We start from the raw sequence: 26,739 nt of genomic DNA, 5'->3' as shown, positions 1-26,739 counted from the left end.
GGAGTCCGGATCCTCAGAGTCACGGATCATGCAGAGCGCGGGGCTAGCATTCGGCTCGATCGCCTTTGAGATCAAAGCCCCATAGGTGATGTCCAACTGCTCATCCTCGATTGGCGCAATAGGCTCCGAGTTAGGGGTCGGAACCGATGCGTGTGCGGCCTCCAGGACACTGTCCGGAGGCAGAGCTAGATCATGCCCCTCGAGATAGTGCGGCGCGCTTGGCCGTGGCTCGAACCCATCGAAGATCAAGTCTCCGCGGATGTCAGTCGTGTAGTTTAAGCTTCCAAACCTGACTTGATGGCCAGGGGCGTAGCTTTCGATCTGCTCCAGGTGGCCGAGCGAATTGGCCCGCAGAGCGAAGCCGCCGAAGACGAAGATCTATCCGGGGAGAAAAGTATCACCCTGGACCGTATCGTTGTTGATGATCAAAGGAGCCATCGGGCCTAAAGGCGACGACACAGAGGAACTCTCAATGAAAGCACCAATGTCGGTGTCAAAACCGGCGGATCTCGGGTAGTGGGTCCCGAACTGTGCGTCTAGGCCGGATGGTAACAGGAGGCAGGGAACACGATGTTTTACCCTGGTTCGGGCCCTCATGATGGAGGTAAAACCCTACGTCCTGCTTGATTAATATTGATGATATGGGTAGTACAAGAGTGGATCTACCACGAGATCAAGGAGGCTAAACCCTAGAAGCTAGCCTATGGTATGATTGTTGTATATGGAGTTGATTGCCTACGGACTACAACCCTCCGGTTTATATAGACACCGGATAGGGTTAGGGTTACATAGAGTCGGTTACAATGGTAGGAGATCTTGAATATCCGCATCGCCAAGCTTGCCTTCCACGCCAAGGAAAGTCCCATCCGGACACGGGACGAAGTCTTCAATCTTGTATCTTCATAGTCCAGGAGTCCGGCTGAAGGTATAGTCCGGCTACCCGAACACCCCCTAATCCAGGACTCCCTCAATGGCATCTCCATAGCCCGCTGATACGCCTAGTTGATGTGAGACTATCTTCTCCTTTTTATCTTCTCCACAACCACCATTCTATTCCACATATAGTGCTATATCCATGGCTCACGCTCATATATTGCGTGAAGATTGAAAAAGTCTGAGAACATCAAAAGTATGAAACAATTGCTTGGCTTGTCATTGGGGTTGTGCATGATTTAAATATTTTGTGTGGTGAAGATAGAGCATAGCCAGACTATATGATTTTGTAGGGATAACTTTCTTTGGCCATGTTATTTTGAGAAGACATGATTGCTTAGTTAGTATACTTGAAGTATTATTATCATTATGTCAACATTAAAATTTTATCTTCAATTTTTCGGATCTGAACATTCATGCCACAATAAACAAAAATTACATTGAGAAATATGTTAGAAAGCATTCCACATCAAAAATTCTTTTTTATCATTTACCTACTCGAGGACGAGAAGGAATTAAGCTTGGGGATGCTTCATACGTCTCCAACGTATCTATAATTTTTGATTGCTCCATGCTATAATATTATCTGTTTTGGATGTTAATGGGCTATATTTTACACTTGTATATCATTTTTGGGACTAACCTGTTAACCGGAGGCCCAGCCCAAATTGCTGTTTTTTTCCTATTTCAGTGTTTCACAGAAAAGGAATATCAAACGGAGTCCAAACGGAATTAAACCTTCGGGAACGTGATTTTCTCAACAAACGTGATCCAGGAGACTTGGAGTGGGCGTTAAGAAACAATCAAGGAGGCCACGAGTCAGGGGGCATGCCTACCCCCCTGGGCGCGCCCTCCTCCCTCGTGGGCCCCTCGTTGCTCCACCGACCTACTTCTTCCTCCTATATAAGTCCACGTACCCCACAAACATCCAGGAGCACCACGAAAACCTAATTCCACCGCTGCAACCTTCTGTACCAGAGAGATCCCATCTTGGGGCCTTTTCCGGAGCTCCGCCGGAGGGGGCATTGATCACGGAGGGCCTCTACATCAACTCCATGGCCTCTCCGGTGATGTGTGAGTAGTTTACTTCAGACCTTCGGTTGCATAGCTAGTAGCTAGATGGCTTCTTCTCTCTCTTTGGATCTCAATACGAAGTTCTCCTCGATTCTCTTGGAGATCTATTCGATGTAATCTTCTTTTGCAGTGTGTTTTGTTGAGATCCGATGAATTGTGGGTTTATGATCCAGATTATCTATGAACAATATTTGAGTCTTCTCTGAATTCTTTTATGTATGACTAGCAAAAGAGCCCGTGCGTTGCAACGGGAGAGAAAACATAACGCACGCTCTTAACTCAACAACCATCACTCAAGACCACAATAGGTCCATTTCCTTTATTTTTGCGAGCATCATATTTGTGTTGCCGCTTATCCTCCTTATCACCCTCGCCAGCGATGGCCTCGGTGTTCACACAAAATAACAAAAAACGTGTGTTGAATATGGTTAATCCTAAGACGTCTCTCTCTCCCTCTCTCCTCTCTCTCTCTCTCTCTCTCTCGCTTTCTCTCACTCTCGCGATGAGAAATATGTTGTTTTCCCCTGCGACATTTTTTAGAGGTATGCATGTGTAGTTATCGATGTTTTCTTTTCCCTATATGGTTATAGTGGGGTGTTTATATGCAATCTGGATCGCCGCCGGTATGAAAAAAACGGATCTTGCGCTATAAATTATAAGTTTGCTTCCATAACAATATTTTGAAAATATTTAAGAGGTAAAATTAACATCATATTTAGATTCCACACATTTTTCTAATAAAACTTCATATATAATATGTTAAAATCGAAGTTACGGTTTAAAAGATACGGATAATTTAGAAAATCATTTGGTTTGACATAAATACATTCCAAAATAATATTTAAAAATACTTAACAGGTAAAAATAATCTCATATTCATATTCTACATATTTTTCTAATCAAATTTCATATATAACATGTTCAAAACGGAGTTACGGTTTAAATGATATGGATGATTTTAAAAAGCATTTGTTTGACTTAAATATAATCCATGGATGAATTACCTAGAACATCACGGGGGGGTTTCGAAAAATGTAAAATAACGGTTCGGGTGTGACTTAAATCTGGACGGCAGATCGATTCAAGAAAAGACGGGGACTTTTGTGTAAAATACGAAAATAACGATTTGTTTTAACTTAAAACTGGACTACGGGTTGAATTCTCTCAAATAGAGGGACTTTTCTGAAAAATGCCATGACGGACGAAAGAAACTCAATTTTCTTTATTATTAGGTAAAGATTGGTTTATCTTTGAAAGTCTCTCCGAATTATCAGTTTGGTTTTGCCTACTAGATTGATCTTTCGTGCAATGGGAGAAGTGCTTAGTTTTGGGCTCAATCTTGCGGCGCTCGATCCCAGTGAAAGTAGGGGAAACGCCACGTATTGTTTGGTTGCCATCGAGGATAAAAAGATGGGGTTTATATCATATTGCATGAGTTTATCCCTCTACAACATGTCATCTTTCTTAAGGCGTTACTCTGTTCTTATGAACTTAATACTCTATACATGCTGGATAGCGGTCGATGTGTGGAGTAATAGTAGTAGATGCAGGCAGGAGTCGGTCTACTTGTCATAGACGTGATGCCTATATACAGGATCATGCCTAGATATTCTCGTAATTATTCGCTTTTCTATCAATTTCTCCACAGTAATTTGTTCACCCATCGTAATACTGATGCTACCTTGAGAGAAGCCACTAGTGAAACCTATGGCCCCCGGGTCTATTTTCCATCATACAAGTTTACAATATATTTTATTTTGCAATCTTTACTTTCAACCTATATCATAAAAATACCAAAAATATTTATCTTATTATTATTATCTCAATCAGATCTCACTCTTGTAAGTGGCCGTGAAGGGACTGACAACCCCTTTATCGCGTTGGCTGCGAGGTTCTTATTTGTTTGTGTAGGTACGAGGTGACTTGCGTGTGGTCTCCTACTGGATTGATACCTTGGTTCTCAAAAACTGACGGAAATACTTACGCTGCTTTACTGCATCACCCTTTCCTCTTCAAGGGAAAACCAACGCAGTGTTCAAGAGCAGGCACGCCCCTGCCTCACGGGCCACCTTGAAGTCCCCCAATGCCCATCTTCAGGTATAAGGTGTCTTTTTCCCTGGAAAAAATAATAAGGAAGATTTCGGGACGAAGCGCCGCCGTCTCGAGGCGGAACCTGGCGAAACCAATCTAGGACTCGGGCGGAGCTGTTCTACCGGGGAAACATCCCTCTGGGAGGGGGAAATCATCACCATCATCATCACCATCAATCCTCTCATCTGGAGGGTGTCAATCTCCATTAACATCTTCACCAGCACCATCTCCTCTAAAACCCTAGTTCAGCTCTTGTATCCGATCTTTGTCTCAAAACCTCAGATTGGTACCTGTGGGTTGCTAGTAGTGTTGATTACTCCTTGTAGTTGATGCTAGTTGGTTTATTCGTTGGAAGATTATATGTTCAGATCCTTTATGCACATTAATACCCCTCTGATTATGAACATTAATATGATTTGTGAGTAGTAACGTTTGTTCCTGAGGACATGGGAGAAGTCTTGTTATAAGTAGTCATGTGAATTTGGTATTCGTTCGATATTTTGATAAGATGTATGTTGTCTTTCCTCTAGTGGTGCTATGTGAACGTCGACTACATGACACGACACTTCACCATTGTTTGGGCCTAGAGGAAGGCATTGGAAAGTAATAAGTAGCTGATGGGTTGCTAGAGTGATACAAGCTTAAACCCTGGTTTATGCGTTGCTTCATAAGGGGCTGATTTGGATCCATAAGTTTCATGCTATGGTTAGGTTTACCTTAATTATTCTTTCATAGTTGCAGATGCTTGCGAGGGGGTTAATCATAAGTGGGATGCTTGTCCAAGGAAGGGCAGTACCCAAGCACCGGTCCACCCACATATAGAATTATCAAAGTAACTAACATGAATCATATGAGCATGATGAAAACTAGCTTGACGATGATACGTCTCCAACGTATCTATAATTTTTGATTGTTCCATGCTATTATATTATCTGTTTTGGATGTTAATGAGCTTTATTTTACACTTTTATATTATTTTTGGGACTAACCTACTAACCCAAGGCCCAGTGCAAATTGTTGTTTTTCGACTATTTCAGTGTTTCGCAGAAAAGGAATATCAAACGGAATCCAAAAGGAATGAAACCTTCGGGAGCGTGATTTTTGGAACAAACGTGATCCAGAGGACTTGGAGTAGATGTCAAGCAACCAACGAGGTGGCCACGAGGCAGAAGGGCGTGCCCTCCCCCCTCATGGCTCCACCGACCTACTTCTTCCTCCTATATATATTCATATAACCAGAAAACATTCAGGAGCACCACGAAACCCTATTTCCACTGCCGGAACCTACTGTACCCAAGAGATCCCATCTTTGGGCCTTTTACGGAGCTCTGCAGGACGGGGCATCGATCACGGAGGGCCTCTACATCAACTCCATGGCCCCTCCGATGATGTGTGAGTAGTTTACTTCAGACCTTCAGGTCCATAGCTATTAGCTAGATGGCTTCCTCTCTCTCTTTGAATCTCAATACAAAGTTCTCCTCGATCTTCTTGGAGATCTATTCGATGTAACTCTTTTTGCCGTGTGTTTGTCGAGATCCGATGAATTGTGGGTTTATGATCAAGTCTATCCATGAACAATATTTGATTCTTCTCTGAAATCTTTTATGTATGATTGGTTATCTTTGCAAGTCTCTTCGAATTATCAGTTTGGTTTGGCCAACTAGATTGATCTTTCTTGCAATGGGAGAAGTTCTTAGCTTTGGGTTCAATCTTGCGGTGCTCGATCCCAGTGACAGAAAGTGAAACGACACGTATTGCATTGTTGCCATAGAGGATAAAAAGATGGGGTTTATATCATATTGCTTGAGTTTATCCCTAATGTGTTACTCTTTTCTTATGAACTTAATACTCTAGATGCATGTTGGATAGCGGTCGATGTGTGGAGTAATAGTAGTAGATGTAGGTAGGAGTCGGTCTACTTGTCACGGACGTGATGCCTATACACATGATCATGCCTAGATATTCTCATAATTATTCGCTTTTCTATCAATTGCTCGACAGTAATTTGTTCACCCACCGTAATACTTATGCTATCTTGAGAGAAGCCACTAGTGAAACCTATGGCCCCCGGGTCTATTCTCCATTATATTAATATCCCATCAACAAGTTATTTCTGGCACCGTTTATTTTGCAATATTTACTTACAATCTATATCATAAAAATACCAACAATATTTATCTTATCATTATTATCTCTATCAGATCTCACTCTCGTAAGTGACCGTGAAGGGATTGACAACCCCTTTATCGCGTTGGTTGCGAGGTTCTTATTTGTTTGTGTATGTACGAGGGACTTGTGTGTAGTCTCCTACTGGATTGATACCTTGGTTCTCAAAAACTGAGGGAAATACTTGCACTACTTTTCTGCATCACCCTTTCCTCTTCAAGGGAAAACCAACGCAGTGCTCAAGAGGTAGCAAGAAGGATTTCTGGCACTGTTGCCGGGGAGATCTAAGCACAAGTCAAGACATACCAAGTACCCATCACAAACTCTTATCCCTCGCATTATATTATTTGCCATTTGCCTCTCATTTTCCTCTCCCCCACTTCACCCTTGACGTTTTATTTCGCTCTCTTTTCCGTTTTCTGTTTCTTTCGCTTGCTTCTTGTATCCCGTGTGTCATCATGGCTAGTCTTTTATACACTCCTTTATCTCCCGAGAATGAAGTCCTTAATTTTAAACAAAGGGAGGGAGAAAACCTAAAAGATGCTTGGTACAGAATTTGCAATGCGCAAAATAGATCTACTAGGAAGCAATCTACTTCCGTTCTTCTTCACTATTTTTATGTAGGCATCAGTCCTTCGAATAGATATATTCTTGATACCATTAACGGAGGAAATTTCTTGGGTAGCGATTCTTTTGATTCTTATAATGCTACGATAGATTTGTTTGGCACACCACCTCTCTTGGTTAATGGAACTATGTTAGCTTTGGAACATATTATGCAAAGGCTCAAAATTATTGAAAATAAAGTTTTCACTGTGGAACAGATTGTGAATTTGGATAAAAATATCCACAACCAAATTACCCTATATGGATCTAAGGTAGGAGTTACTCTGAAAAGTTTTAAAGAAAAAGAACCCGTAGTTAATGAAAAAACAGACCAAGATTCTACTAGAATTGATAAACTTGAGGGTATTATTACCAACTTAGGGTCTGCTTTTTCTGCCATAAGGAATACTCCAAATCCTCCTACCACCAAAGTTTCCAAATTAATGTATGTTCCTAAAAATAAGGGTGAAACTTCTAGTAAGGAAAATGCGGATCTCAAATCCATAAGTGTTCACCCCAACTTTCTCGCTATCATTAAGGAACCTTTTGCTAAAAATGATTTTCTTGATTTCTTGCCTAGGAGTTTAATAATTAATAGAAAGAAGGAAACTCCTAAGGTTTATGAGTGTTCTATTGAAGAATTGCATACTAAAGATGGCAATACCTAGATCTATCATTGCTTTTATGCCTAGCTAGGGGCGTTAAACGATAGCGCTTGTTGTGAGGCAACCCAATTTTATTTTCGTCCCTTGCTTTTTGATTAAGTTTAGTAATAAATAATTCATCTACACTCTGTTTTGATGTGGTTTTATGCTTTTAATTAGTGTTTGTGCCAAGTAGAACCTTTGGGAAGACTTGGGGAAGGTTTTTGCGATCTTGCTGTAAAAAACAGAAACTTTAGCGCTCTCGAGATTTGCTGCCATTTTTTACTGGAGAGTGCTATTTAGTTAATTATTTATGAAGATGAGTAATAGATAAATTACTCACGTTGAGAAATTTATTTTAGAATTTTTGTGGTTCCAGAAGTATTCGAAACCTACAGATTACTACAGAATGTTCTGTTTTTGACAGATTCTGTTTTTCGTGTGTTGTTTGCTTATTTTGATTAATCTTTGGCTAGTATTTGAGTGTATGAACCATAGAAAATATGGAATACAGTAGGTTTAAAACCAATATAAATAAAGAATGACTTCATTACAGTACCTTAAGTGGTGGTTTGTTTTCTTTTACTAACGGAGCTCATGAGATTTTCTGTTTAAGTTTTGTGTTGTGAAGTTTTCAAGTTTTGGGTAAAGATTTGATGGATTACGGAACAAGGAGTGGCAAGATCCCAATCTTGGGGATTCCCAAGGCACCCCAAGGTAAAATTCAAGGACAACCAAAATCCTAAGCTTGGGGATGCCCCGGAAGGCATCCCCTCTTTCTTCTTCTTCTATCGGTAACTTTAGTTGAGGCTATATTTTTATTCACCCCATGATATGTGTTTTGCTTGGAGCGTCTTGCGTGATTTGAGTATTTGCTTTTTAGTTTACCACAATCATCCTTGCTGTACACACCTTTGGGGAGAGACACACATGAATCGGAATTTATTAGAATACTCTATGTGCTTCACTTATATCTTTTGAGCTAGATAATTTTGCTCTAGTGCCTCGCTTATATCTTTTAGAGCACGGTGGTGGTTATATTTTATAGAAATTATTGATCTCTCATGCTTCACTTATATTATTTTGAGAGTCCTTTAGAACAGCATGGTAATTTGCTTTCGTTATGAATTTAGTCATAATATGATAGGCATCCAAGATCGGTATAATAAAAACTTTCATAAAAAGTGCATTGAGTACTAGGATAAGTTTGATACTTGATAATTGTTTCGAGATATAAAGGAGGTAATATTAGATTGTGATAGTTGAGTAGTTGTGAGTTTGAGAAATACTTGTGTTGAAGTTTGCAAGTCCCGTAGAATGCACGTATGGTGTCGGTTGTGTAACAAATTTGAAACATGAGGTGTTATTTGATTGTCTTCCTTATGAGTGGCGGTCGGGGATGAGCGATGGTATTTTCCTACCAATCTATCCCCCTAGGAGCATGTGCGTGATGCTTGGTTTTTGATGACTTGTAGATTTTTGCAATAAGTATGTGAGTTCTTTATGACTAATGTTGAGTCCATGGATTATACGCACTCTCACCCTTCCGTCATTGCTAGCCTCTTTCGTACCATGCATTGCCCTTTCTCACCTTGAGAGTTGGTGCAAACTTCGCCAGTGCATCCAAACCCCGTGATATGATTGAAGGAAATATGCCCTAGAGGCAATAATAAAGTTATTATTTATTTCCTTATATCATGATAAATGTTTATTATTCATGCTAGAATTGTATTAACCGGAAACATAATACATGTGTGAATACATAGACAAACAGAGTGTCACTAGTATGCCTCTACTTGACTAGCTCGTTAATCAAAGATGGTTATGTTTCCTAACCATGGACAAAGAGTTGTTATTTGATTAATGGGATCACATCATTAGATGAATGATCTGATTGACATGACCCATTCCATTAGCTTAGCACCCGATCGTTTAGTATGTTGCTATTGCTTTCTTAATGACTTATACATGTTCCTATGACTATGAGATTATGCAACTCCCGTTTACCGGAGGAACACTTTGTGTGCTACCAAACGTCACAACATAACTGGGTGATTATAAAGGAGCTCTACAGGTGTCTCCAAAGGTACATGTTGGGTTGGCGTATTTCGAGATTAGGATTTGTCACTCCGATTGTCGGAGAGGTATCTCTGGGCCCTCTTGGTAATGCACATCACTTAAGCCTTGCAAGCATTGCAACTAATGAGTTAGTTGTGGGATGGTGTATTACAGAACGAGTAAAGAGACTTGCCGGTAATGAGATTGAACTAGGCATTGGATACCGACGATCAAATCTCGGGCAAGTAACATACCGATGACAGAGGGAACAACGTATGTTGTTATGCAGTCTGACCGATAAAGATCTTCGTATAATATGTAGGAGCCAATATGGGCATCCAGGTCCCGCTATTGGTTATTGACCTGAGACATGTCTCGGTCATGTCTACATCGTTCTCGAACCCGTATGGTCCGCACGCTTAACGTTACGATGAAAGTTATTATGAGTTTATGCATTTTGATGTACCGAAGTTAGTTCGGAGTCCCGGATGTGATCACGGACATGACGAGGAGTCTCGAAATGGTCGAGACATAAAGATTGATATATTGGATGGCTATATTCGCACACCAGAATTGTTTCGGGTGATTTCGGAGAAAACCGGAGTGCCGGAGGGGTTACCGGAACCCCCCGGGGAAGTAATGGGCCTTATTGGGCCTGAGGGGAGAGAGAGGGCAGCAGCCCAAGAGGTGCCCCCCCTCATGGGGAGTCCGAATTGGACTAGGAGGGGGGGCGCGGCCCCCCTTTCCCTCTCCCTCTCCCTCTCTGTCCTTCCCCCCCAAGTCTCCTAGTTGGACTAGGAAAGGGGAGTCCTACTCCCACTAGGAGGAGGACTCCCCCTCCCCTTGGCGCACCACATAGGGTCGGCCGGCCTCCCCCTTGCTCCTTTATATACGGGGGCAGGGGGGCACCCTAGGACACACAAGTTGATCCACGTGATCGTTCCTTAGCCGTGTGCGGTGCCCCCTGCCACCATATTCCACCTCGATCATATCGTTGTAGTGCTTAGGCGAAGCCTTGCGTCGGTAGAATATCATCATCGTCACCACGCCGTTGTGCTGATGGAACTCATCCCCGAAGCTTTGCTGGATCGGAGCCCGGGGAGCGTCATCGAGCTGTACGTGTGCTAGAACTTGGAGGTGTCGTAGTTTCGGTGCTTGATTGGTCGGGCCGTGGAGACATACGACTACATCAACCAAACGCTTCCGTTGTCGATCGACAAGGGTACGTAGATCGCACTCTCCCCTTCTCGTTGCTATGCATCACCATGATCTTGCGTGTGCGTAGGAAATATTTTGAAATTACTACGTAACCCAACAATGATACACTCTGTCACACATAAACCTCCTTATATCTTCCTCAAAACAGCCACCATACCTACCTAGTATGGCATTTCCATAGCCATTCCGAGATATATTGCCATGCAACTTTCCACCGTTCCGTTTATCATGACACACATCATCATTGTCATATTGCATTGCATGATCATGTAGTTGACATCATATTTGTGGCAAAGCCACCATTCAAATTTTTTCATACATGTCACTCTTGATTCATTGCCCTTCCCGGTACACCGCCGGAGGCATTCATATAGAGTCATACTTTGTTCTAGTATCGAGTTGTCATCATTGAGTTGTAAATAAATAGAAGTGTGATGATCATCATTAATAGAGCATTGTCCCCCCAAAAAAAGAAAGGCCAAAAAAAGACGGCCCAAAAAAAAGAAAAAGAAGAAATAAAAAGGGGCAATGCAACTATCCTTTTTTTCCACATTTCTGCATCAAAGTAGCACCATGATCTTTATGATAGAGAGTCTCTTGTTTTGTCACTTTCATATACTAGTGGGAATTTTTCATTATAGAACTTGGCTTGTATATTCCAGCAATGGGCTTCCTCAAATGCCCTAGGTCTTCATGAGCAAGAAAGTTGGATGCACACCAACTTAGTTTCTTTTATTGAGATTTGATACACTTATAGCTCTAGTGCATCCGTTGCATGGCAATCCCTACTCCTTGTATTGACATCAATTGATGGGCATCTCCCTAGCCCATTGATTAGCTGCGTCGATGTGAGACTTTCTCCTTTTTGTCTTCTCAACATAACCCCCATCATCATATTCTATTCGACCCATTGTGCTATATCCATGGCTCAAGCTTGTCATCGGGGTTGTGCATGATGAGAGTATTCTTGTGTGACGAAAATGGAGCATGACCAAACTATATGATTTTGTATGGATGAACTTTCTTTGGCCATGTTATTTTGAGAAGACATAATTGCTTAGTAAGTATGCTTGAAGTATTATTATTTTTATGTCAATATTAAACTTTTGTCTTGAATCTCTCGGATTTGAATATTCATGCCACAATAAAGAGAATTACATTGAGAATTATGCTAGGTAGCATTCCTCGTAAAAAAAATCTGTTTTTATCATTTACCTACTCGAGGAAGAGCAGGAATTAAGCTTGGGGATGCTTGATACGTCTCCAACGTATCGATAATTTTTTATTGTTCCATGCTATTATATTATATATTTTGGTTGTTAATGGGCTTTATTTTACATTTTTATATTATTTTTGGGACTAACCTAATAACCCAACGCCGAGTGCAAATTGCTGTTTTTTGCCTATTTCAGTGGTTTGCAGAAAAGAAATATCAAACGGAATCCAAACGGAATGAAACCTTCGGGAGCGTGATTTTTGGAACAAACATGATCCAGAGTAGAGTAGACGTCAAGCAACCAACGAGGTGGCCACGAGGCAGGGGGCGCGCCCTCCCCCTCGTGGGCCCCTCGTGGCTCCACCAACCAACTTCTTCCTCCCATATATATTCATATACCCCAAAAACATCCAGGAGCACCACGAAACCCTATTTCCACCACCGCAACCTTCTGTACCCAAGAGATCCCATCTTGGGGCCTTTTCCGGATCTCCGCCGGAGGGGGCATCAATCATGGAGGGCCTCTACATCAACTCCATGGCCCCTCGGATAATGTGTGAGTAGTTTACTTCAGACCTTCGGGTTCATAGCTATTAGTTAGATGGCTTCTTCTCTCTCTTTGAATCTCAATACAAAGTTCTCCTTGATCTTCTTGGAGATCTATTCGATGTAACACTTTTTGCGGTGTGTTTGTCGAGATTCGATGAATTGTGGGTTTTCGATCAAGTCTATCTATGAAAAATATTTGATTCTTCTCTGAAATCTTTTATGTCTGATTGTTTATCTTTGCAAGTCTCTTTGAATTATCAGTTTGGTCTGGCTAACTAGATTGATCTTTCTTGCAATGGGAGAAGTGCTTAGCTTTGGGTTCAATCTTGCGGTGCTCGATCCCAGTGACAGAAAGGAAGTGACACGTATTGTATTGTTGCCATCGAGGATAAAAAGATGGGATTTATATTGCTTGAGTTTATCCCTCTACATCATGTCATCTTACCTAATGCGTTACTCTGTTCTTATGAACTTAATACTCTAGATGCATGCTGGATAGCGGTCGATGTGTGGAGTAATAGTAGTAGATGCAGGCAGGAGTCGGTCTACTTGTCACGGATGTGATGCCTATATACATGATCATGCCTAAATATTCTATCAATTGCTCGATAGTAATTTGTTCACCCACCGTAATACTTATGCTATCTTGAGAGAAGCCACTAGTGAAACCTATGGCCCCCGGGTCTATTCTCCATTATATTAATATCCCTTCAACAAGTTATTTCTGGCACCGTTTATTTTGCAATCTTTACTTTCAATCTATATCATAAAAATGCCAAATATATTTTTTTTATCATTATTATCTCTATCAGATCTCACTCTCGTAAGTGGCGGTGAAGCGATTGACAACCCCTTTATCACGTTGGTTGCGAGGTTCTTATTTGTTTGTGTAGGTACGAGGGACTTGCGTGTAGTCTCCTACTGGATTGATACCTTGGTTCTCAAAAACTGAGGGAAATACTGTTGACACATGAACACGTCACGTGTACCCTCGACGCCGGGGGTGATGCACCGCAGCTCACGTCGAAGGAGACCCGACCGAGAGCGCGATACGCAAGACAGTCGGAGGGCACTTTTGCAAACCAAAAACCCCGCACCGGGAGGGACCCCGTCAGAGATTGCGGCGGCTATGGGCTGCCCTAGGTCGATTCGCTCGCCCTTAGAGCCTCGTGGATCCGCAGCCCTCCAGCATGAAGAACTAGCGAAGAACGAGAAGAGAGATACAAGGGAGAGATAAAAAGTAGATGAACACGAAAAAGTAGTAGATTGATTGGTTCGATTGTGTGTTGTTTCAATCGGCCGTCACCCCCAACATATATAAGAGGTGGCTGGACTTCCCGTACAAGCAAAGAATTTATCTAGGCTTTCCTGACAAGAAAATTACATCAATTCACGACAAAACCCTAGTCAAATTCGGACTGGTTTATCCGAACTTTCCAAAACTGTTCGGTTTAAACTGGCTGCACCTTGCGGGTCTTTTTTGCGGTGGTAAACGATCTCAGATGAAAACAAGCCTAAAAGAAATCTTGACCGTTTCGACGAGACGAACAACTTTCGTGTTGAAGGTTTTATGATCAGAGATCATCTTGAGGGTCAGATCGGTCTCGCAACACAGGCTATTTCCTCGCGCTACCCGTCAGACATGTGTCTAGTGGGCCGCGCCACATCTCGCCTCGTGACAGGGCTGCACTCCGATTGCTCTAAATTTTGCATACGAACACGGATTCGAACGATTTTTATGTTGAAATCGATCGCTTCGACGAGACGAAGACAACCTGTGTATATCATTTTTCCATACGAGATCATCTGGATAACCTTTTGATCCCATCTTCAACTTCTCGTTCGATTGACTATCACAGCCTCCAACCGGGCAACTTTTTTCATCCGAGTAGGCATTCCACACCGGCAATGTTTCACTCCGGCAAGGTTTGTAATCCGGCAAGGGTTCCTCCCTGACAAGGTTTCTCCCCCGGCAAGATTTCACACCGGCAAGCTTCCACACCGGCAAGGTTTCACTCCGGCAAGGTTTGTACTCCGGCAAGGGATCCTCCCTAACAAGGTTTCTCCCCCGTCAAGATTTCACACCGGCAAGCTTTGCCGGCGATATTTCTGTGCCGGCAAGCTTTCCACGCCGGCAAGCCTTCACACCGGCAAGCTTTCACACCGGCAAGATTTTACCCCGGCAAGGTTTTCACCCCGGCATGCTGCTTTATGATCGTGCCACTTTTGAGTGTCAACACATGCTCCCCTGTTTTTCGATAAAGCTAGCGTGCCGAAAAATACTTGTACCAAGTTTGTTGTAAGGACCATGTCAACACTCCATCGGCCATTTATATGTTCTTAGGACGATAAGTATATATCGGCCATGTCTTGTGTGAACTTTCTGATGCAAACTTGGGTGAAACCTTCTCAGCTTCATTAACAATCCGGTGATAAAGTTCCATAGATATGTATCTCAATGTCATCCTCCAAACCATATTATTCACCCTTCTGCTAGGATTTTGTAGACAATCAACAATAAACTTTCTCCAATCCTTACTTTCGCCTGCATAAAAATTTCATTAGTGGCCGAAGCTGTGGACTCCAATTCGGCCTTACCTACGTTGTCAAGAATAAGCATCGGCTATTGATAGATGTGCAATACACCATGACCAACATGGTAGCCAAATGCTTGGTATGCCAACTAAGAGAGTCCTGGATTAGGGGGTGTTCGGGTAGCCGGACTATACCTTCAGCCGGACTCCTGGACTATGAAGATGCAAGATTGAAGACTTTGTCCCGTGTCCGGATGGGACTTTCCTTGGCGTGGAAGGCAAGCTTGGCGATGCGGATATTCTAGATCTCCTACCGTTGTAACCGACTCTATGTAACCCTAACCCTATCCGGTGTCTATATAAATCTGAGGGTTGTAGTCCGTAGGCAATCAACTCCATATACAACAATCATACCATAGGCTAGCTTCTAGGGTTTAGCCTCCTTGATCTCGTGGTAGATCTACTCTTGTACTACCCATATCATCAATATTAATCAAGCAGGACGTAGGGTTTTACCTCCATGAAGAGGGCCCGAACCTGGGTAAAACATCGTGTTCCCTGCCTCCTGTTACCATCCGGCCTAGACGCACAGTTCGGGACCCACTACCCGAGATCCGCCGGTTTTGACACCGACATTGGTGCTTTCATTGAGAGTTCCTCTGTGTCGTCGCCTTTAGGCCCGATGGCTCCTTTGATCATCAACAATGATGTGGTCTAGGGTGAGACTTTTCTCCCCGGACAGATCTTCGTCTTTGGCGGCTTCGCTCTGCGGGCCAATTCGCTCGGCCACCTGGAGCAGATCGAAAGCTACGCCCCTGGCCATCAAGTCAGGTTTCGAAGCTTAAACTACACGGCTGACATCCGCAGAGACTTGATCTTCGACGGGCTCGAGCCACGGCCAAGCGCGCCACACTATCTCGAGGGGCATGATCTAGCTCTGCCCCCGGACAGTGTCCTGGAGGCCGCACACGCATCGGTTCTGACCCCTAACTCGGAGCCCATTGCGCCAATCGAGGATGAGCGGTTGGACGTCACCTCGGGGGCTGCGATCCCGAAAGCGATCGAGCCGAACGCTAGCCCCGCACTCTGCACGACCCGTGACTCCGAGGATCCGAACTCCTCCCCGGACTCCGAACCCCCCACGCCCCTGCCAATCGAAGCCGATTGGGCGCCGATAATGGAGTTCACCGCCGCAGGCATCTTCCAACATTCGCCTTTTGGCGACATCCTGAATTCTCTTAAGTCTCTCTCTTTATCAGGAGAGCCCTGGCTGGACTTCGGTCAGCGAGGGTGGGATACGGACGATGAGCAAATTCAAAGCCCACCTACCACCCACTTTGTAGCCACTGTCGACGATCTAACCGACATGCTTGACTTCGGCTCCGAAGACATCGACGGCATGGATGACGATGTAGGAGACGAACAGGAACCAGCACCTGTAGTGCGCTGGAAGGCCACCTCGTCATATGACATATATATGGTGGATATTCCAAAAGATGGAGATGGCGATGGAACAGTGGGGGATGACGCCCCCAAGAAACAGCCAAAGCGCCGGCGTCAGCAGCGCCGCTCTAAATCCCGCCAAAGCAAAAATGGTGATTCCGACACGGGAGATAATACTACCCCAGATAGCGCCGAAGAACACCCACCTCAGCAAGATTCGGCACAGGAAGATAGAGAAGCCAGCCCTCATGAGAGAGCAGCAGACCGAGAGGTCGAGGATGATAACTATATGCCTCCCTCCGAAGACGAGGCAAGCCCCGATGACGACGAATTCAGCATACCATCAGACCCCGCCGAACAAGAGCGTTTTAAACGCAGGCTTTTAGCCACGGCAAGCAGCCTCAAGAAAAAGCAGCAACAGCTTAGAGCTGCCCAAGATTCGCTAGCTGACAGATGGACTAAAGTCCTTGCGGCCGAAGAGTATGAACTCGAACGCCCCTCCAAGAGTTACCCGAAGCACAGGACGCTACCCCGATCAGAGGAGGAAGCACCTACATCACCAGTGCATGACATGGCAGACCGGCCACCTCGAGGCCGCGACAGAGAGGCCTCTCGGCCCTCCACCCAAGCCATGCCCCGACGCCGCTCAACTAAGGCACCGGAAAATGCGCCCGACCTGCGAGACATACAGGAGGATAAGGCAAGACAAACAAGATCGATCTACGGATCGCGCAGGCGCCCTACGGCATGTGACAATGATCTTCACTCCGGATACAACAAATCCGACCGGGCCGAACACAACAGACATAGCTCTTCCGGGCTGCGTCGTGATATAGCCCAGTAATGGATCATAAAATCCCAGAGGGTTTCAAACCCGTAAACATCGAATCATACGATGGCACAACAGATCCGGCCGTATGGATCGAGGATTATCTCCTTCACATCCACATGGCACGCGGCGATGATCTACACGCCATCAAATACCTCCCACTCAAACTTCAAGGACCGGCCCGGCATTGGCTTAACAGCTTGCCAGCAGACTCAATCGGTTCTTGGGAGGACATGGAAGCCGCATTCCTCGACAACTTCCAGGGCACTTACGTGCGACCACCGGATGCCGACGACTTAAGCCACATAATTCAGTAGCCAGAGGAATCGGCCAGACAATTCTGGACACGGTTCCTAACAAAGGAAAACCAGATAGTCGACTGTCCGGACGCAGAGGACCTAGCAGCCTTCAAGCATAACATCCGCGACGAGTGGCTTGCCGGCACCGGGGATAGGAAAAGCCGAAATCCATGGCAGCCCTCACGACACTCATGACCCGCTTTTGCGCGGGAGAAGACAGCTGGCTAGCTCGCAGTAAAAACTTATCAAAGAACCCTGGTAATTCGGATACCAAGGACAAAAGTGGCAGGACACGTCGGAATAAGCGAAAATGCCGCGTTAGCAGCGACAGTAATGAAGACACGACAGTTAATGCCGGATTCACAGGCTATAAATCCGGTCAGCGGAAAAAGCCATTCAAGAAGAATACTCAGGGCCCGTCCAGTTTGGACCGAATACTCGATCGCTTGTGCCACATACATGGCACCCCTGAAAGGCCAGCCAATCACACTAACAGGGATTGTTGGGTGTTTAAGCAGGCAGGCAAGTTAAGGGCCGAAAACAGAGACAAGGGGCTACACAGCGACGACGAGGGGCCCAAGCCGCCGAACAACAATGGACAAAAGGGCTTTCCCCCACAAGTGCGGACGGTGAACATGATATACGCAACCCACATTCCCAAGCGGGAGCGGAAGCGTGCGCTACGGGACGTATACGCGATGGAGCCAGTCGCCCCAAAGTTCAACCCGTGGTCCTCCTGCCCGATCACTTTTGATCGAAGGGACCATCCCACTAGCATCCGTCATGGCAGCTTCGCCGCATTGGTTCTCGACCTAATCATCGACGGATTTCATCTCACAAGAGTCCTCATGGATGGCGGCAGTAGCCTGAACCTGCTTTATCAGGATACAGTGCGGAAAATGGGCATAGATCCCTCAAGGATTAAGCCCACAAGAACGACCTTTAAAGGCGTTATACCAGGTGTAGAAGCCAACTATACAGGCTCAGTAACACTTGACGTGGTCTTCGGATCCACGGACAATTTCCGAAGCGAAGAGTTAATCTTCGATATAGTCCCGTTTCACAGTGGCTATCACGCCCTGCTCGGACGAACCGCATTCGCAGAGTAACCCACAGGAGGACCGCCTGGCACACTCTGAGCAAGCGTAGCAATGCGGCCCCAACCCCAGCTTTCGCGACATAGCGAAACGAGTACCTCGCGTACATAACTACGCCCTTGAAATACCATGGGCACAGGGGAAGGGGCACAATAACGGCACGCCCAAAATACGGCTTAAAACATACTAGGGGCTGCCGGATTTTTTTTTTAATTTTTTCTTACTTTCAGGACTCCATACTTCGGACGACCTGTTCGGCAATTCGACTGCCGCACAAACGATGCAAGATCCAGGGAGGCAGACAAGCCATGCCGCATTATGGAACTCCCAGGTGGTCTCTGTTACGAGCAGTATACCTGTTTTAAATACAATTCCGTGGCCTGCCCCTGGTTAGGACATACTGAATAGTCCAATATCTTTTGCTTACCGCACTATTTGTATTGTTCGGCTTTGATAAATAGCCTCTCTATAAACAATGCTTAGCTTCTTGTCTATTTTTTGCATTATCTTCTTTTCACATTTATGTTTATTAAATGACATGATTGCACCCGTACATGATGGTACGGCAAACACGCCAGGGGCTTCAGTACCCCTCATAATGGTGTGAGAAGTCCGTACACTTTCACAAGTGCGGCACCCCGAACTTATAGCACTATATGCATCGGCTCCGAATCATGATTTGGGTCAATAGTTGGGTTTGCCCGGCTCCTATGTTTTGGTGCCTTATGTTCCGCTCTATCGGCTAAGGTAGCACTAGGAGAACCACTGCGATTGTGCCCCGGTTCAGCTGGGTTAAGCACCTCAGTGGAGAAAGCTAAAACTGACTGTCATGATGTGACGAGAGACCGGTCGCTGTTCGAGAGGTTTTTCGAGTCCCTAAAGGCTTATGCCGCTTCGAGCGAGGAGCTGGCTTTGTCCGGCCAAGGCGTGGATAGCGCCCCAAACTCGGTCTTCCGAACTAGGGGCTTCGCCGAAATTTAAAATTATAGAGTTCTATGGCTAAGTGATAGTGTTCAAGCATTATAGTCCGATTGCCTGGTTCGTTGTGCTGAGCGCCTCCCTCGAAGGACCCAACTATGGGAAAAAGAGCGCTCAGGTTTATCCCAAACACCGCAGCACTAGTGGCACGGGGGCAGAAGCCGACGACTAGTGATCTCTCAATTTTTGATAAACAGCCGGACAGAAAGTAATATTTTAAATTCAATAAGCATTGCTTAGCGCATATGAACAAGTTTTCAGTGCACAGGATAAATACGAGCGAGTTCATTCAAATATCACATCCTTGGTACATTCATCCGCCACAAGGCGGGCACCTGCAAGAACATCCTTGTAGTAGTTCTCGGGCTTGCGATGCTCCTTCCCCGGCGGCGGCCCGTCCTTCACAAGCTTCTCACCGTCCAGCTTACCCCAGTGCACCTTTGCACGGGCAAGGGCCTGACGGGCACCTTCGATGCAGATGGAGCGCTTGATGACCTCAAGCCTCGGACAGGCCTCCACCAGCCGCTGCACCAGTCTGAAATAGCTCCCAGGCAGGGCCTCTCTGGGCCACAGCCGAACTATGAAGCCCTTCATGGCCTGTTCGGACGCCTTGTGGAGCTCGACCAGCTGTTTCAGCTGGTCGCTCAAGGGCACAGGGTGTCCGGCCTCAGAATACTGAGACCAGAACACCTTCTCCGTCGAGCTACCCTCTTAGGCTCGGTAGAATGCGGCGGCATCGGATACGCTGCGGAGAAGTTCTGCGAATGCCCCTGGAAAGCTCCGGATTCGGGTAAGTAACAGGTAGTTCACTTTTATATTTCTGCTTTGCATAAAGAATGCCTTACCCGCTGCTGTCTTCCTCATCTCCTCCAACTCTTGGAGGGCCTTTTGGGCTTCGGCCTTGGCAGACTTGGCAGCCTCTAGGGCCGTTGCAAGCTCGGTGCTTGCGCCTTCGACTCCAGCTCCAAACTCTCATGTTTTTTCATGAGAGCCTGAAGCTCTTGCTGCACCTCGCCAACCTGAGCCCCAAGTCTGTCTCGCTCGGTGCGCTCCGCGGCCGTTTTATTTTCGGCCTCAGACAGCGCCTGCTTAAGGGTCGCCACCTCAGTCGTGGCCCCTACAATAAGCAGTACAATCCTGTTACTCTTTTTGCAATCAAGCCTTTCTATAGGCACTTTTCCTGTAAGGTATTTCTTAACTTCTTCCTCCTCGAGCCGCCGCTTGGCTAGGCTGAGCTCTTGCTCGGTCCGCTCGAGGTCCTGCTTCAGGACACCCACCTCCGCAGTCAGTGCGGCGGTGGATAGCAGCGAAGCCTGCATACTCATATTGACTCTTTTTTTAGACTCCTGCGAAATTTAATATATCCTCTATTCGGCTTTTCTTTCCGAACGCCAAATAGAGCATAAGGGGCTACTGTCTATGTGGTAATATTTTTACATATTTTTACTTACCTCGAAGCTTGTTAGAAGGCTAGCACAAGCTTCAGTCAGTCCACTTTTGGCAGACCGAACCTTCTGGATCACCGTACTCATGACGGCACGGTGCTCCTCGTCGATGGAGGCGCCCTTAAGCTCCTCCAGCAGCTTGTCCGACGCCTCCGGGTGGACGGAGGATACCGGCTCAGTAGGCTTGCTCCTCTTGGCACGAGTTCGCCTACCGCGGTCCAGAACCGTTGATGATTCCGGCGCAGTGTCCGGCTTAAAGCCGGACTTGGAGCCCAGGGGGGTCTTGTCCCCTTCACTCCTGGAGTCCGGGAGGTCGCCTCGCGGCTCCTCCTGGACCACCTCCTCTCGCCCCAGAGCTTGTTGCGACACCACTTCGGCGTCATCCGCAGCACAGGGGGAAGCAGTAGGCGGAACTGAATTCACGTCCGATGAATCCAGGGAGCCGCTCGACGACTCGTCGAGCCCGTCCTTGGGCGGACTGCATGATTATATCCGACATTAGGGAAAGCTGTGCAACAAAAGGAATATCACGAGTTACTCTGGTATCCGAACACTTACGATCTCGCCGGACGCTTGGCCCTGTCCGGCCACTCCTCTTCGTCCTCGTCGGCGTCTGGGACGTAGTCCGGTGGAGGGGCTTTCCTCTTCTTGGACCCCTCGGCCTCCCCTACTGGGGCAGCCTTCCTCTTCTCTCCTCCCCCCGCTGGAGGAGGAGAGGTTTCTTCTTCCTCCTCCTCGTCTTCACGGGAGGAGTGCGTCTCGGACTCGTCGGACGACGAGTCCGACACCACCATATGCCGGGAGCTCTTTCGAGTCCCTGTGGCCTTCTTCTTCTTGGCCTTCTTCTCTGGCACCACATAAGGTGCCGGAACCAGCAGCTTCTCTAGGAGAGCAGGGGTTGGGTCTTTGGGCAAGGGAGCCGGGCAGTTAGTCTGTCCGGACTTCTCCCGCCAATCCTGTCAAAGGTGAGGGAGTTTAGATCCCGCATAGAGTCAGCTATGAAAAAACTTAACATCCTGTAAAAGATGGAAATATCTTACCTCGCCAGCAGGACGCTGCGAGCTGAATCCGCGGTCTTCGGAGGCGGATGTGGGAGCCTCGGCGCCTTTGGTTAGCCCCCTCCAGACATCTTCGTACGTCGTGTCGAAGAGCCTGCTCAGAGTTCGGTGCTGCGCCGGGTTGAACTCCCACAAATTGAAGTCCCGTTCTTGGCACGGAAGGATTCGGCGGACGAGCATGACCTAGATTACGTTGACAAGCTTGAGCTGCTTGTTCACCAGGGACTGGATGCATTTTTGCAGTCCGGTCAACTCTCCTTCGTCGCCCCACGACAAGCTCGTCTCCTTCCAGGACGTGAGCCGTGTAGGGGGTCCGAATCGGAATTCAGGGGCTGCGATCCACTTCGGATCGCGTGGCTCGGTGATGTAAAACCACCCTGACTGCCACCCCTTCAAGGTCTCCACAAAGGAGCCCTCGAGCCATAGGACGTTGGCAATTTTGCCCGCCATGGCACCTCCGCACTCCGCCTGGTTGCCGCGCACCACCTTTGGCTTGACGTTGAAGGTCTTGAGCCAGAGGCCGAAATGGGGGCGAATGCAGAGGAAAGCCTCGCACACGACGATAAACGCCGAGATATTGAGGATGAAGTTCGGGGCCAGCTCGTGGAAATCTAGGCCATAGTAGAACATGAGCCGGCGGACAAATGGGTGGAGAGGAAAATGCAGTCCGCGAAGGAAGTGGGGAAGAAATACTACCCTCTCATGGGGCCTTGGGGTGGGAAGAAGCTGCCCCTCCTCAGGAAGCCGGTGCGCGATGTCTTTGGACAAGTATCTGGCTTCCTTAACCTTTTGACATGGCCCTCCATGATGGAGGAGACCATCCACTTGCCTCCCGCTCCGGACATTGCTGGAGGGGGTTGAGGTAGGAAGCGCGGGCTTGGGCGCCAGACCTCGGGTGCGCAGAAGATGGATAGGCAAAGGAGGAAGAAGGCGTAGGTAAAAAGGTGAATCCTTATCCCCTTATATGGGCGGATGCGACTATGTGTCCCCACCTGCCTATTAAAACTCGCTTGGCTCCCAAGCGCCATGATAAGTGGCGCGGTTGGGTTACCCACGTCCGTATTCACGAGAATCCCGTAAGCAAAGGGGACACGATCTCTACTTTGACAAGACGTTGCAAGGAAACTGCCTCGCAAAACACGCTGAGGTGGAAAAGTGAAAACGATTCGAGTGAAGGACTTGGCTGTAGTGTGAAGACGCACTGCGGAATACGTCAGCAGATTTGATTTGTGTTAATATTATTCTCTCTACGGCAATATGTGGAAGCTTATTTTGCAGAGCCAGACACTACTCTTGGTGTTTACAATCTTCTATGAAGGACTTGGAGGAGGAACCCGCCTTGCAATGCCGAAGACAATTTGCGCGCCGGACTCGTCGTCATTGAAGCCTGGTTCAGGGGCTACTGAGGGAGTCCTGGATTAGGGGGTGTTCGGGTAGCCGGACTATACCTTCAGCCGGACTCCTGGACTATGAAGATGCAAGATTGAAGACTTCGTCCCGTGTCCGGATGGGACTTTCCTTGGCGTGGAAGGCAAGCTTGGCGATGCGGATATTCTAGATCTACTGTTGTAACCGACTCTATGTAACCCTAATCCTATCCGGTGTCTATATAAACCGGAGGGTTGTAGTCCGTAGGCAATCAACTCCATGTACAACAACAATACCATAGGCTAGCTTCTAGGGTTTAGCCTCCTTGATCTCGTGGTAGATCTACTCTTGTACTACCCATATCAACAATATTAATCAAGCAGGACATAGGGTCTTACCTCCATCAAGAGGGCCCGAACCTGGGTAAAACATCGTGTTCCCTGCCTCCTGTTACCATCTGGCCTAGACGCACAGTTCGGGACCCACTACCCGAGATCCGCCGGTTTTGACACCGACACCAACTCTCTCCAATTATCATGTCTAGATATATGAAGAATCTTAAAACAACCCATGGTAAATTTTACATCTAAACATACGTCAAGATAAACTAAAAGTGATTCGGCAAAACATTGATAACCATTGGATATTTGTTGCACTACTAGTAACGAATCATCGGAAACCACAATATGTATAGCACCTATAGCAAGGCAAAGCTCCAATCCGAATGACAATGCATATTCTGCTTTGATCATTGTGCAAAATTATTTTAAGCGGCATGAGGCTTCACAAAATAGCACCATAAGGATATATATAAACAACGCCAACACCTTGGCCATTGCTACAAATTTAACCATCAATATATAATCTCCATGGTTCTAGAGAGATCAAGCTGAAATAAATATTATGCATGATGTCAATATGATGCTCAATAATAAAATCAACCATGATTTGGCCTTACATAAGTTCTGAATACTAATAAGCCAAAGCACACCCAATCAAAACATAAGTTCACTTTGCAATTTTGGTGAATTGGTCTATGCATAATATCTTCAAGGGCATCAATTTGAAAAATTCCTTTGCAAGCACTTATCTCAAACTAAGGACGATGTTAGAATACCACACCGGCCATTCTTAAATATATTCTTAGGGCGATAGATAAATATCGGCCATTACAATGAGGTCCATGTAGTATTCACCCACCAAGGTATGTATAGCCGAAATAAACAAATGAAATAGCAATAAGATATTTCGGCCCCTTTGTATTAGCAACAAAAATGTAACTAACCAAATGTATAGTGATTTGGTAATACTCTGTCATGATATAGAAAATTATGTTGCATCCATGGATCAAAATAAGTCCATGGAGGGTAACTGATCATACCTGTGGATGAATTCCATGGCAAAGGCATCAATGGCATTCTTGAAGAAAATGGATGATGTGCTAACCGAAGATTTTGATGTTGTGATCCACACCTTCGGCTTAATTGTTTGTTGCTTCCATTCTTCTCTTTCTTCACTTTTATTGTACTTGTTGCAATAGAAGCATGCACATCATTTTTGTTATGAATGATCCTCTTGGGAACCCATGCCATGTTCTTCTGTCTCAGCTCTTGTGCACTAAGATTTTGTAATTCCTTCTTTTGCCAATACGTTAAGCCGAGTGGGCATCTCGGCAGCAATTCTGTTTTGACCAATGGCAGTTCCTTTTTGGCCTTATGCACTCTCAACTTCTTTTCTTCAGATTTGGCACTTTGACTCTCAATAATTGGTTGCTTTGTCTCATTGCCTTTAGTAGCCAATGTTAACACTTTAATTGGCTCTTTTTTATTTGAGATCAAATCTAAAGTTGCACTCTTACGACCATCTCTTTTAACACGGTAAACATGCTTGACCACCTCTTTCTTCATCCTTGAGCTCTGGATCGATTCCTTATGATTGAAACGGTCTTTAACATGTGATTGTTCAGATATTGATATTCTCAGAGCTGCATAATATTGGTGAGATGGTCTAAAATAAGATGGAGAATGTGCCCTTGTATCATACCTGTCCCATGATGGATATGGATCTATATGAGCATAGGGAGGCATCCACGGCATTGGCATCGGCGGCCCAAAATAAGGATATGAATATGTTGCATTAAAATTCTCACTTTGCCAATATCGATCCTCATATTTGCGCCTTGGGGGTGATCTTGGTTTCTTTGCATGATTGGGCCGATAAGCATTCTTCTCTTCACTCTTCTATTGATATTTATCCAATAGTTCAGCGAAGGTGATTTTTGATCTCTTACACTTGCGCTTATTTCGGCCTTTGTTTCCTTTTGGTTTGCTTTCATCGATCATTGGATTTGCTTGCTGCCCCCCAGTCCTTGGAGTCTCCATTGTAGCTTCGATGGAATTTTTTCCCTCAAGATTATGTTCATTATGCTCTTCAACAACTTTTTTACTTGAAAGATTGATCCCATCACCTTCAGTTTTCATCTTCTCTTCAAATGGATCGGCTTGAAGCAGTCGATGCAAAAACTTTCTACCATCAGGACCAATCGGAATAGACTGGTCATCTCTTAGTGTCTCACCAAGTTTCAATCGTCCTTTATCAATGGCTGATTTAACTATTTGACGAAACATGTTACAATCCTCAAAATTAAGCTTGGACGAATCATGCAACTTCCAATACATTCGTGCCTGGACAGATGGCTCAACATGGTGATCAAGAATTCTAATATAATTATTCCTCAACAACAAATCAAAGATTTTATCACACATGTTTGAATTAAAGGTAAACCTTTTATTTTCTAGCCGATCTTGATGTGAGAACGGCTTTGGAATTAAGCAAACGAATGGTTCAGATTTTGCACCACACCATTCGGCTATGCATTGTGTTTTGCACTCTATTTCCGATGTCTTTGGGTAAGATATTATACTAGCATCCGTTTTCTAAACAGAATTTAACCTTGGCTTTAAATTTCTAAAACGAAAATAGTAGAACATACATGTCTCAATTGATACCAAGTGCAAGCCAAGTATGAAATAAGCAAAGCTACCCAAATATATATGAACTTTAGATAGAGCAACGGGGAAAGCTTTGGTTGTAATAATAAGTAACTATCGGTCTTTATAAATGGCGTAATGGG

Source organism: Triticum urartu, chromosome 3A (assembly GCF_056163025.1).
Source record: "Triticum urartu cultivar PI428250 chromosome 3A, HENAU_Tu73, whole genome shotgun sequence".
NCBI lineage: Eukaryota > Viridiplantae > Streptophyta > Magnoliopsida > Poales > Poaceae > Triticum > Triticum urartu.
The sequence above is the reverse complement of the archived record's forward strand: the minus strand, read 5'-3'. Positions refer to the sequence as shown.